General features: G+C 42.6%; 1 protein-coding gene across 2 annotated transcripts in view; it reads right to left on the minus strand.

The window, feature by feature from the left end:
- The window catches only part of DAB1 (Dab, reelin signal transducer, homolog 1 (Drosophila)), a 452,378-nt gene that overhangs the window by 414,784 nt on the left and 23,691 nt on the right, over nucleotides 1-13,903 (minus strand). The gene's annotated exons all lie outside the window — the stretch shown is intronic.

Here is a 13,903-nt window from a genome sequence, read left to right on the forward strand (position 1 = left end):
CATAGAATTCTGTGCTCTCTGATTTGCACCATATCAAAACAGCTGTTTTGGTATCCCCAAAGGACTCAAATTGTGTTCCTCTGAATGTTGAGTTTGGGGAATTTAAAAAAATCTGAGGGGGGCAATATCAGGGCTGTAGGCTAGATGGAGTAAGGTTTCCCAACAAAAGTATCATAAGCCTGCTCTTGCTACCCTTGAAGAATAAGCAGGTCCATTGTTGTGATGGAAAATAATTCCTTGGCACGATTTCATGGCCTTTTTCTCATCAACGTAACTTTCAGTTTTCTTAAAACTTCTTCCTAACAAGACCCAATCACTGCCCTGTGTCCTACAAGAAAATCCATCAAGATTACACTCTGGAATCCCCAAGACCACTAGCTATAATCGTCTGTGCTGACCTCTCTGCACTGAATTTAATCAATTCAGCAGATCCCCTGGGAAGACACTGTTTTGACTCTTTGGATCATATTGGTAAATCCAAGACCCATCCCTGTTAGGATTCATTACATAAAATCATCTTCATTAACTTTAATTCTTCTTAAAAGACTGATGGGAAGATGTGTTATTTGACTTAGCTGATCTTCATGCAGCACTTTTGGCACCCAATAAGATGAGACTTTCTGCTCTTATGAAGATTTACAGTCCTGGAACCCTATACAGGGACAAGAGGAGTCGGAACCAACTTGACAGAACCTAACAACATCAACATTCTTTACTTAATTGAGCTTCTTGTTGTTAAGTGCCATTGAGTTAGTTACAACTCACAACAACCATGTAAACGGTTTCTGAGAAATGGCTAGTGGGTTTGAACTGCTAACCTTTCAGTTAGCAGTCCAGAGCTACAGTGTCACACCAGGAATCCAAATTGTGCTTACTACATCCCAAACACATAGCTACAATATGTGAAATTTCTAACATCCATCAAAGCTCCACAAGAAAATTTGATCTAAGAGACTTGTGACATGCATGGTATTGACCAATTAGAACTGATATCAGTAACAGGCACCATCAGCCCTTTAGATATTATGAGTTATCTTTTAATTGCATTTTTCTACAAACTTGTTGATTCACCTTATATATAGTCGACTGAATGGTGCTCCTCCCAAAAGATATGTCCACATCATAATCCCTGGATACTGTGACATTAATCCACAATTCCTAGGCAACTAGAAAACAGTTATTCATCAGCAGAGATGGATTTCAGACTTGCGTCTATCTTCTCCAACAGCCTGTATGATGTCAAAGACATCCCATGGCCAACATCCATAAAAAGGTGAGTCCAGTTGAGTTTCCGACACAAACAGATGTCCAGGTCCCACTGCTGCAGTCCCCATTTATTAGGTTTGAGGATAGGCACCACATAGGTGTTTTTTAACCAACTCTCCAGGTGGTTGTGCCACATAGTTGAAAATCACAGAACTAAAAACCCCTACTGTACTGACAATGAGGAGTTCTGGTATGGCACTGTAGGATAAGCACTGGACTGCAAAGTCGGTTTGCACCGCAAGGTCAGTAGTTCAAACTCACCAGCCGCTCCTCAGAAACCTTGTATGAAACCAACTTTGTGGCACTTCACAACACAACAACAACACTACAATGAAGGCCAACTCCAAAACACATTATACAACACAGAAGAGAATGACCCAAACCCCAATTCAAAAACTTAACTGCTATTTCTACAGACATCCCAAATTCTCAGTGATGCTGAGTCAGATGGGACTGAGAGTTGGGAAAACAATTATGTGTAAGAGTTGGTTCTAAACCAAAGCCATTCTAACTCCCTATAGGGTTTATTAAATCCTAATTCCAGAAGCTGAAGTAAACATTTAATATTTGATTCCTAATCCATAAATATTTACACGCAGGGATTTCTCCATGTTCAACAAGCCCACCTGAGGTTTTACACTTTTAACTAATGTGACTAACGGAACTTTACAATTCCCATTCAGCCACTCCTTTGAGTGTTCTAATGCAGGGAGCAGTTTTATGTGCTATGTGGGGGTTTAACAGTGGTCCCCAAGAACTGCTAAGGGATTAAGCTTGAATTACTAGTTTGGGGGATAAGATGAGATAGTGACCAGAAACAAAACACAAACTCTGATAATTGAGAACGCTGCTACAACAAATACCTTCAAATGTTCCCGTGGCACTTTCAGTCTGTTAACTTAATGGTGATTAACATTTATAAGGCGTTTCCTGTCTAGTAATATTGATATGACTCCTCTAGGAAATCCAGGAATCTCTTTTTGAATGGACCCTTTAGAAATCCTAGAAAAATGCTGGCAGAGTCTTTCAATTCAGCCCACCCATCCAATTAACAAACTTCATCAAGCACATCGTATATATGTGGCATGCTGCTAAAAACTGGATATAAAAAGAAGATTGGATTCCTTCCTTTAGAAAGAGCCTACTGTCTTCCTACATGACTTGTAATAAACTAAGAAGAGTTGAATTAACAAATGATTTGTTATATATATTTTTATCACAACATATGAATCATGTTGTTAAGTGCCGGGAAACAGATTCTGACTCACAGACACACTGTACAGGGTTTCTAAGGTGCAGCTGATGAGTTTGAATCGCTGACCTTGGGGTTTAAACTGACCTTACAGTCTACTGCTTATCTTATAATGAAACACCAGGACTCCATGATACATAAGAGATGCTTCTTATTATGCCAGAGCCCCGGTATGACACTGTAGGATAAGTACCAGACTGGTAACAGCGAAGTTGGGAGTTCAAACCCACCAACTGCTCTCAGAAATTCTATATAGGGTCGCTATGAGTAGGAACCAACTCAACAACACATAGCAACACTATATGCCAAGCCCTTCCTTGTCCCTTGCAACTCCTGATAGACCCAGGTAGTTCTTGCCTTGTATACACATCACTCCAATCTTTGTCTTACACAACATTTCCTGTGCTATCTCTTCTCCTCTTCTTACAAGCAGCACAGTAGTCACATTGGATCAGGTCCACATTTCTCCACCATGACCTAATGCTAACTTAATTGTAACTACACAGATATGACTTCATATTCACAGGTACCAGGGGTTAGAATGTGAATATATCTTTTTAGGGACTACAATCAACCCCTAAAAAACAGTAGCCTGGAATTGTTATTGCCTGCCCTGCCCACTCACAAGATCAATGCCCTGTGAGATCTGACACAGAAGAAGGCATGATCAGTCCAGGTGTGTTTCCATTCATCTGAACCACAGTGACTGGTCTTCTTTAACTTAATAAGATAGGATAGCCACGCCTAACCCCTCCTCTGCAACTTTTCTTTCAGAACCTCTTACCCTAAGTTGTTCCTTGCTTAGTCCTTTGCTTTCCGAGGATATTTTCAGAGGACCAGGGCAGCTTAGAGCCTTTCACATAAGAAGTGACTGGCAGAGGAGGAGAGGTGGGTTAGCAATGGACTGACTTATTGTCTGATAATCCTTTCTAAATCATGTATGGCCAAAGGTAGCAGACAATCATTTCTTGTGACAGAGACAAGATCAAAGGATTAAGGGGTTTTGGGGAAAGAAAGGGTGGTGTTTGTCCATAACAATTATGAAAGTTGACCTGCTGGAAATGAACAGCTTGCTAGGTGAAAGTCTGATAATACAGCCTTGGATCTCTTGGAAAATCCCAAATACTTTCAGGGTGAAAAGTGAAGGGAAGTCCAGAGCACCCGATATGCCGATGTTTGTGTATGAAATCCGCTGCTGCAGCTCAGAGTAGTACACAAGCCCCTTTCCAGACCTGCATACTTGCTCTTGCGTACTACTCCAGAGAGCTGGGCAGTTCCTATTCCTACCATCTAATCCTTCTAATGACAGTGATGGCACCATGAAGCCATGCCAGGTATCCAGATGCTCGGTACTCCCCCATCACACCACCCCTCCCTCATCACACCTGGAGGGTAGACAGACGTATCTTCACTGTAGAAATGAAGAAAATGAGTTGTGGGTACCAGGCCATTTATTTTAAGTTATCCTACTAATAAGGGAAGTTGCTAAGATAGTGCTTACTATGTGCCAACACGGAGTTAAGCGCTTTACAGTTAAGTCCAGAATTGTGAGGTCATCTTCATTGATGGACTCAAGTGTGGCAGCGGTAGTGAGGTTGGCCCAGGATCAAACATTGTTTCATTCTGCTGTGCATGGGGTCGCTATGAGTCGGTTCCGACTCGATGGCACCTGATAACAACAACATCGACTTTCTCACACAGGGAGGAACGACAAAAGCCTGAGACAGGTGAAGTTCTGTGCCCATGATCATCACATTTGACAGTGGGACAGTCAACATTCAATCCAGGTCTAGCTCCCCCTGGAATTCTTACCTACTGCTCATCATTGTTCATGCATTCATCAGCAAGTACAAGTTTACTAGACATGTACTATGTGCCAGGCACTGTGGGCAGAGCTGACAACTGCAATGAACACACCAGTGCTCTGTGGAGTTGATAATCTTACGCGGGACACTTCCACTCCCCCACAACCATCAAGCTGATTCTGATTCATAGCAACCCTATATAGGGTTTCTGAGGCTGTATATCTTTATGAGAAGACACTTGTGAGTTTGAACTCACGGTACAACACCACCAAGCTCCTTTGTCCTATAATGTGTGGTATAGGACTGCTTCATGGAGCTGTCCAACATTCATTAGGAAGGAATAGGCAAGACTGAAGTGAATATGGAGTCCCTAGGTGACACAAACTGTCCTCTGCTGCTAACCTAGAGGTTGGTGGTTGGAGTCCACTGGAAGTGCCTCAGAGGATAGGCCTGGTGATCTGCTTCTAAAAAATCTGTCACTGAAAGACCTATGTAGATCACAGTTCCCCTCTGAGATGGGGTCACCACAAATTGAAATCTGCTCAATGGCAACTGGTTTGTGTTTTTTTGGTTGGGGTGGGTGTGGACTGAGGTGGAGAATGACAATTAGGATGGAAAAAAAGGGGCCAGGCTCTGAAACCTTTCCCTGAACAATCTTCAGGTCAGTCAACAAAAGAACCCTGCACATTGGAGAAAAACACGAGTAAAATGCCTCTGTCAGACTCTGCCCACAAAGGTTAAACCTGCCACCATCCAGGGGGTTTGGGCTGCTCATAAGATGCAGGCTAAAGCACTAAGTGAACAGGTGCCAGCTCAGCTCATTAAGTCTCCAAAGTTTTCATCTTTTTCAGGCTAATTGGCATTAATGTATGGGGTGCTGGATGGTTATTAAGTGGATTGCTGCAGTAGGCTCTTTAAGATTCAAAACCTAGAAGAATTTGGAATCAAAGGCACACAAGACGACTGTTGATAAAAAAAAAAAAAAAGCTCTGCTTCTGTCCTGACCCATGTTTGCGTACCTTGGTGGTGGGGAGGTGGGGGACAACTGTGTTTCAGCAGACGATGCTTCAGCCTGTGTTGCAGCTACCTGCCTGTTTTCCTGATGATAGATACACAATCCCATAGTCCTCCACCCAGAAAACCCACTGTGTGGCAGGTATTGTAGGGTTTCAAGGTGAAAGTGGACCCCCATCCCTGCCCCTAGGAAGCACAGTCTGGAGAGGAAACAGACGTGGGTATGAAGCAAGTGCAGGGCTGGTGAGAGTTCCTGTATCAGAGGCAAGTGTGAGGACTGGAAGTGCCCAGAGTGACTCCAGGTAGCAAAGCACACATGGGGATTTCCTGGTAGCATGGTGGATTATGAGCTGGGCTGTTAACCGCAAGGTCAACAAGTTTGAATCTACCAATTGCTCTGCAGGAGAAAGATGAAACTTTCTGCTCCCGTATTTATAGCCTCAGAGATCCTATGCAGGGTCACTATGAGCTGGAACTGATTGGATGGCACACCACACATACACACACCAATCTTTACTGAAGGAACCGTGATGGCACAATGAGTTAAGCTTAGGGGTGCTAACCAAAAGTTTGTAGGTTTGACCCTTACAACCACTAGCTGGAAAAAAGCTGAGGCAGTCTGTTTTTTTTTTTTTTAAGTTTTATTGTGAATTATGTGAAAGTTTACATGGGAGGACATTAGTTTTACATCCATTCTATTGTCTTATCGTTTCATTGCCATGGTTACAATCCCCTCCATGCATCATCAACCAGCCAAAAGGTATACCCTGCAAGCCTGCCCTCCGGTTGTCAGCACACAGCCCCTCTCCCTCTCTGGGTTTAAAGTCCCCAGCCACTCCATGTGTCCACATCATCGTCTCTGCCTCCATCTCTGGTGTCAATGCTTCTCTGAGTTAGGGGGCAGTCTGCTTTTGTAAAGGTTTATACAGCCTCAGAAACCCTCTGGAGCAGTTCTACTCTGCACTGAGTCAGAATAGACTAGATGGTAGTGGGTTTGGTTTGGGGTTTGGAGCAGATCTCCTGTTATTTCTCTCTCAGAGCCGTTGGATGCATTCAAACCACCAACCTTCCAGTTAGCAGCCAAGAGACTGCCTGTTGTGCTACCATGATGCATAGCAGGTGCCAATATTTACAATATCAATAAATATGAGCCATCCCAGTATTACCAATAATAATCATCATTACTGGATTTTCACATCTCCTTGAGTTTGTCCAGGCACACTTCTGGAGAAAGTAGCATTTAAGCTGAGTTTTTTTGATAGTTGTGACTGTTCAGGCCATGTCTTACCACGTTGTGTATTACTGTCCCCACCCCTCAACCACAACAGCCATGACCTCGTATGTCCCTGACTCCTGATTAGACCAGAGGTAGCCAGCATCAGAGGTGGGTTGAATTTTCCAGATCCTATCTATGCAGCATCTGAAATTGGAACCTAGTCAGCGACTCAGCTCAGCTGGGATGTTGAACAGAGAAGCCAGGAAACCTAGCCCTGCACACAGTGCTGTAGGTGATCCTGATGCAGGCAGGGAGGAGCCAGAAGCAGTATCTAAATAAGGTAAAGAGCACCAGCTATGGATATACAAGAGCTTGAAATGTCAGTGTCTGGCTTTCCAGGGCCCAACTCTTGACCCTCAGATATCCCAGCTCCTTTTATAAATGGTTCCATCCCAAGCAGCCAAAATATTCTGGAGGTAGGTCAATATTAAGGCTGAGAAGGGAACCATAGAGTAACATGGCATGCTTGCTTAATAAATAAATGCAATGCCAGAAGAAAAAGCAAATATCTGTTGGAAGCAGTACAGCCCCAATGCTCCTTAGAAGCCAGGATGGTGAGATTTTGTCGCTCATACTTCGAACATATTATCAGGAGGGATAATATATCCGAAGTATAAGTCTCTAGAAAAGGACATCATGCTTGGTAAAGTAGAGGGTCAGCAAAAAAGAGGGAGACCCCCCCAACGAGATGGATTGGCACAGTTGCAGCAGCAATGGGCTCAAGGTAACAATAATTGTAAGGAAGGCGCAGGACTGCACAGTGTGTTTTTCTGTTGTGTGTAGGGTTGTTATGAGTTGGGGACAACTCAATGGCACCTAACAACAACAATGCATGCTCGCCATATGAAAGATGTTTGACAAACACGACTCACAATCTTCCTGGAATTGAAGGAGTAAAGGCGTTGAGAATGGACATTCTCCTTTTATTTGTGAAGAGAACAAAGGTGTGAGAAGAACAGAGTCAAATTCTAAGAGAACTTCCTTCTTGGGTTATCTACACAAGAGCTGTTTCCTGTGTGCTTCTTTCAGTACCTTGTAGGCTGTGAAAGGTCATAGTATCCTGGGACTGCTGGACTAACTGGCCAGAGATTCAAGGATCAAACTTCCATTAGCCTCACCTTCTAACCTAATATTGCCACCTTTGCTGTCTGTGGCAAATCTAAAGGGCTAGTGTGCACCAAATGGTAGCAAAGAAAAGAAATGAAAAGGGAGGTCTCATAGGCACTGGGAGTCCTGGTGTAGTGCTGCGGGTTAATGCGCTGGACTGCAAGGCCGATTTGAACCACAAGATCAGAGATTGAAGCTCACCAGCTGCTCCTCCAAAACCATATAAAGGGTCACTGTGAGTCAGAACCGACTCAGTAGCACTTAACAGCAACAACAACCTAGGAACTTGTAGTATTCAGGTATTCTGAGTATTCATTGGTGTATATGGGGATCGTGAGAACATGGCTCGCAGACCTGCAACTGCAGGGAAAGGAGTTGGCCAAATGTCCGAGCAGGCTGGTGTCTCAGGAATCCATCTTCACGTTTGTACTGAAGCCATCTCCCCACAGGCTTATCTCAGCTGGTGCCTGATACTCAGGCAGACCCATTCCTGGGACACATGGAACTCCTCTGATGCATGACTTTGGCTCCAGGACTCCCCAGAGGTCTTGCTGAATTTTCCTTAGAACTGCACTGCAGTCTACGATGTTTCCACCCATTCTTTCTTCTTTCCTTTCCTTTTTCCTTCGTTCAGGGTCAAACCAGCAAAGCTGTCTGTTGGCTCTTGCAGCCTCCCCCAAACTCCGTCCACATCTTTTCTCTCAGGTATAAGAAGGCCTTTTCACCTCACCATGCTTCTCATCTCCTCTGTCTGATTGGCACCCCACCAGCCCTTGAGTTTCCCATCCGCTGCTGACATCAGAGCCCAATAAATAGAGGTGGAGCTGAAAGATGACTTTCAAGCTCCTGCTATAAATGGAAAAGCATACCACAATAGATGCTGGGGGGTACCACATCATAAAGGCAGGCCTTCCAGATGCAAATTTTATCCTGTTAATTTTCATCCCTAAAGGTACTGGGTACTTCAGACATTTTCTGAATTGTGCCAACCTCTGCGCCTGGCTTCAGAAGGATTTTACAGATGATTTCGCCCATGGAGATGGATAATCCTTCAGCTTTGAAATGGAAGACCATAATACTTTGCCAATCTACTCTGATCCCAGAGAAAATGGACCGATAAAAGAAGATGATTTCAAGGTTTAAAGCCACCCCTTCTAACCCAATCTGCTAAAAATTAAAACTCAGTAAGGCATAGTGAGAAGACTTTTCAACCTGTCACTCTGATAAAACAGAGATATTAAACAGACCCCAAATTCTCTTACTGAAATCCACACAGAGGTCAGTGTGGTGGACAGTGCTCTAAATGGAGGGTTGTTTCCCTCCCTGAGTAAGCCACTACCAGCGAGTTTCCATTTCCTCCAATGCACTAACACGTTAAATAGATTATGACAAAGAAAGGGGACAGAACAGTGCCTGGTGTATAGTTGTTGTTGTTGTTGTTAAGTGCCATGGAGTCACCTCTGACTCATAGCAATCTTGTACAGGATTTCCAAGGAGCATCGGGTGAGTTTGAACCACCAAGCTTGCAGTTCAAACTGGCCTTACCCTACAGCGCTACACTACGACTCTCGGTGTATGTTGTTGTTGTTGTTAAGTATTGTGGAGTTGGTTCCGACTCTGCACAGGGTTTCTGAGGCTGTAAATCTCTACAGGAGCAGAACGCCTCATCTTTCTCCCACAGAACTGCTGGTAGTTTCCAACCGCTGACCTTGAGGTTGGCAGCCCGACTTGTAACCGCTTCGCTACCAGACTTCCTTCTGGTGTATTGTAGGCCATAAATAAATATTAGCTGGTTTGGTGCTGTAGAATAAAGCACTAGACGTTAAGGTCGGTTTTAGCCACAAGGTCAGAGGTTCAAACTCACTAGCTGCTCCTTGGAAACCCTACACAGGATCTCTATGAGTCAGAATGGGCTCTATGGCACTTAACAACAACAACACTACAATATTATTAATAATCATTTTCTCATTATTGACTTTTCATGCAGATTAATTTAGACAACCATGTCTGGTATGTCCCAGGACCTCAGTGAAGATATATTTCATCTGAATTCCAAACCAAGGGCTTAAACACCTACAAAATCAATGAAAAAGGTGACAAATGCAAGTTTGCTCTGTAAGAGGCAGGGGAGGAAAGGGAGGAGGAAGAGAACCAATATTTAAGGGAGGTCTAGGTATTGGGTGTTTGTCTTCATTTCCTTTCAAGAAGCTTATTGCATTTTTTGTTTGATTGCAAACAGTTCTGAGCCTTCTGATAGATATGTGCACTGTGCTCTCAAGAAGATAAAAAGGAGAGAACATAAAACTCTATACACACAAGCAATGATGAATGCCAAGGACAGAAAATTTCCAGTAGACCTGGTCTATAAATTGTCATTTAAATTTGCAATTTAAAAACACTGCCTGACTTTTTGATTTAGCTGACTGTATATGAGAAACAAATAATGGAATCCTAATAAGCAATGTTTAAATGACATCTCCCGTCTCCCAGACACCGAGAACAGCAGTAGAATTCTAAGGAGACAAAATAAATCTACCAAGAATAGGAAAGATGACCAGAACTAAATAGTTGCACTAATCACGTGATGACAGAGACCAAGAAAATCTATCTTTTGGCTGTTTAAAATTCGAATCCTTAACAGACCCAGGGTAGGTTATCAGCTAAAAACTCTTAAATTCATTGTAAGGGAACAACACTGAAACTCAATTTTTACATTTCATCACATTAAAACAGATGAACCAAAAAATCAAGGCTCCAGGATAACAGATTAGAGCTGATCAGCTGAGGTTAAAAGATTTGAACTGCAAGAAGCACACGTGCTCACAGGCATGGGTTGGCAAATCTTAATTCCCATGCTTTACCAGGGGGTGGTCCCCAATGGTGACACTTGCCAGGAGGAGCCAGGCCCAAAGTCTCAGCTTATTCTCGCTATGGGAAAACAAGTTAGCATCCTCCACTAGTCACAAAAGAGAGAAGAAAAACACTGCCTCATTTTAAGGATGAAAACAGCGACTACAAACAACCATTCTGCATGCAGAGGCTTAAATGAGATTTGGTGAACTTGGAGTGGACCAGTGAGAAATGGCAGTAATGATAGGAGGGTTGGGAAAGAGGTTCTGTGAATAAAAGCTAAATAAAATAAGATCAGTTAGCAATTTTAAAGATGATAATTGCAAAAAGTCTATAATAACCTGAGAAGAGCTTAAATTGAAAGGTACAGTGGAGAAATAATGGTGAATTAAAGGCACAGTAGGATCAAACTACACTGCATGTATTTGCATGTTAATGTGCACAAGGATTCACGTGCAGACAAAAAAAAGACTGAAAGGCAATATACTGAGTGTTAACTGTTGTCACTCAAGACCGGACCATAACTTCAAACTCCTCTAAATAGTGCACAAAGCAGCCATTAAAATTGACCAACATTGACACATTACAGAAAATCTATTTGCAATCCATAAACTTAGAGATCAGGGAGAGAAGCAACACTAATCATTATTTTAAAACATCACAGGAAAACTAATGGACTATAAATTACTGACTCTAGAGAAATGTAGGCCAAAGGCTAAAGAATTGCCTATCTAATATAGCATATTCTATTGTTCAACAACTGCTTAATGAGGACATACTATGTACCTGGCTCTATGCATAATACAAAATGCATACGGTAAGTTAATAACTTGAAGGAACTTTTACTGTAGCAGAGTGGAAAATTCATCAAGATTTCTGATCTGCTTGTCTTCCCTTCACTAGAGGACAGGGTGAGATTTCTCACTCACAAATAGGGATTTAAATCCAATAGATAGACAGTGTACTATAATAATAGAAGGTAAACCTCACAAAGCATCCAAAGAATTTAAATATATATGTGTGCAAATGTATTATGTTGTGATTGTTAAGTGCTGTCAAGTCAGTTCCAACCCACAGTGACCTTGCAGTCCAGGGCATTAACCTGCAGCACATCTCTCTCTCTCTCTCTCTCTCTCTCTCTCTCTCTCTGTTGTTATTAGGTATCATCGAATCAGAGCCGACTCATAGCGACCCCATGCACAGCAGAATGAAACAATGTCCAATCCTGGGCCAACCTCACTACCACTGCCACACTTGAGTCCATCAATGATGCCACCTGGCTGATCCATCTCGTTAGGGGTCTTCCTCTTTTTCTCTGACCCTCCACCTTACTCAGCATGACATCCTTCTCCAGCGAGTATAGTTGTTGTTGTTATGTGCCGTGGAGTCGGTTCCGACTCATAGCGACCTTGTACAGGGTTTCCGAGGCTGTAAATCTTTACAGGTGCAGAAAGCCTCATCTTTCTCCCGCAGAACAGCTGGTAGTTTCAAACTGCTGACCTTGAGGTTTGCAGCCCTACTCGTAGCCACTACACTACCAGAGCTCCATATATATATATGTGTGTGTGTTGTTGTTGTTGAGTGCCATCGAGTTGATTCTGACCCATAGAGACCCTGTATAGGGTTTCCAAGGAACAGCTGGTGAGTTTGAACTGCCAACCTTACAGTTCAAACGGCTTTGCAGACTGGCACATTAACGCACAGTGCTACACCAGAACTATATATATATATATATATATACTCAAGAATCCTTCTTTACAACCTTACAACCTCTTGGGAGTTTTATCGCACAACCTCGTGGAGTCCTTGGAAAGCTGGTTATCTCTGCTAAGTGATTCCAAAGTTAGGTAATTGCTTCTTTTTGGTTGGTTGGTTGGTTTGTTTGCTTAGGTTGCACATAATAAACCTCCAGCTACTCTTTATTCAATTTAATTATTTTTGGCAGTTTTGTAAACATGTATCTATCACACAACTTTTGCCAATTCAACTTTTTGTAAGTGTATAACTTTTTGTTGTTGTTGTAAGATTTTATTGTGAACTGAGTTGATAGTTTACATGGGAGAACATCACCTTTACACCATGTTTTAATTGCAATGATTACAATCTCCTCCATGTGTCATCATTCAATAGTATTTGCTTCCATTCTCTCTGGATTTTTTTTTGAGGAGGAGGTATGTACACAGAAACACTCAGGAATATATAATAATGTAAACAACCAAAGGGCACATTCTGCAAGCCTGCCTCCTGGCTGCCAGCACTCCAGTCTTTCTCTTTCCATGAGTCTAGAGTCCTCAGCTGCTTTCTCTCTCCATGTCCTCATCTCTAGCTCCATCTCAGGTGTCCTTGCATCTCTGGATAGGTTCCCGCACTCTGCTTGTGCTCATCTACCTTGATGATCCTAGGGTCCTCTGTTTCTGGACTGTGAGATTAACTGCTCCCCACTTTTGGTTACAAAACTTCTACCTTTACAATTGTGACAGTCACAATTAGTCATGATAACAATTATTCAGTATTGAATCTTAAGAATCTTATCCCCATCTCCTTTCACCAGACCTGTTTAGACAAGATGAAAACTATTCAGTGGGGATTCTATCTTCCCCCCCACATTCTTAAACTAAACTCCCTACTGAAAACTTGTAAGCCAGTCACTTCATGCCTTTATCACCCCCTCATTTTAGATAACCAATGTCTAAGTTACTGGTCCCTGAATAAGATCAATACTTGGTGTGAAGACTCCTTCCCTCTTAGTTGGTATTTTGAGCTACTACATCCATAAGTATAGGTCATGCAATTGCTTCTTAGTTGTCTATTTTTCAATTAGATCTAAAGTTCCTTAAGCCAGGGCTTGTGGCCAGCGATCTGCCTGATTTTAGAAAATGCAAGAAAAGAAGGGAAGGAAGAAAGTATGAAGGAAGGTGTGTGATAAAGGATCTAGTTTTACTCTAAGTAAGGTTGTGTTTGATCTTGAGCCTTAAAAAATAAATCTTGGTATAACTGGGTGTGTTGGTCTAAGACATCCAGGCCACACCTGAGACTTGTGCCGATGAGTGGGGCTGACCAGATCAGAAAATACTCAGCTGGGAGACCAACATAACTAGACTCAGGAGTCATAAACCTATCATGCAGAACTAGTCGTAAAAGCCAAGAACACTAAGGAACAGAGACCTTCCTCATTGGTGAAAGTAGGGTAACATTGGGAACATTTTCCAGGCTTTACTCCTGCATCTTTTCCTTATGGTAGCATAGTGGTTATGAACCAGGTTGCTAACCTCACAGTCAGAAGTTGGAAACTACCAGCTGTTCTGAAGGAGAAAGATGAGGCTTTCTGCTCCC

The sequence above is a fragment of the Chrysochloris asiatica genome, unplaced genomic scaffold (genome assembly GCF_000296735.1).
Source record: "Chrysochloris asiatica unplaced genomic scaffold, ChrAsi1.0 scaffold00026, whole genome shotgun sequence".
NCBI classification, from domain to species: domain Eukaryota; kingdom Metazoa; phylum Chordata; class Mammalia; order Afrosoricida; family Chrysochloridae; genus Chrysochloris; species Chrysochloris asiatica.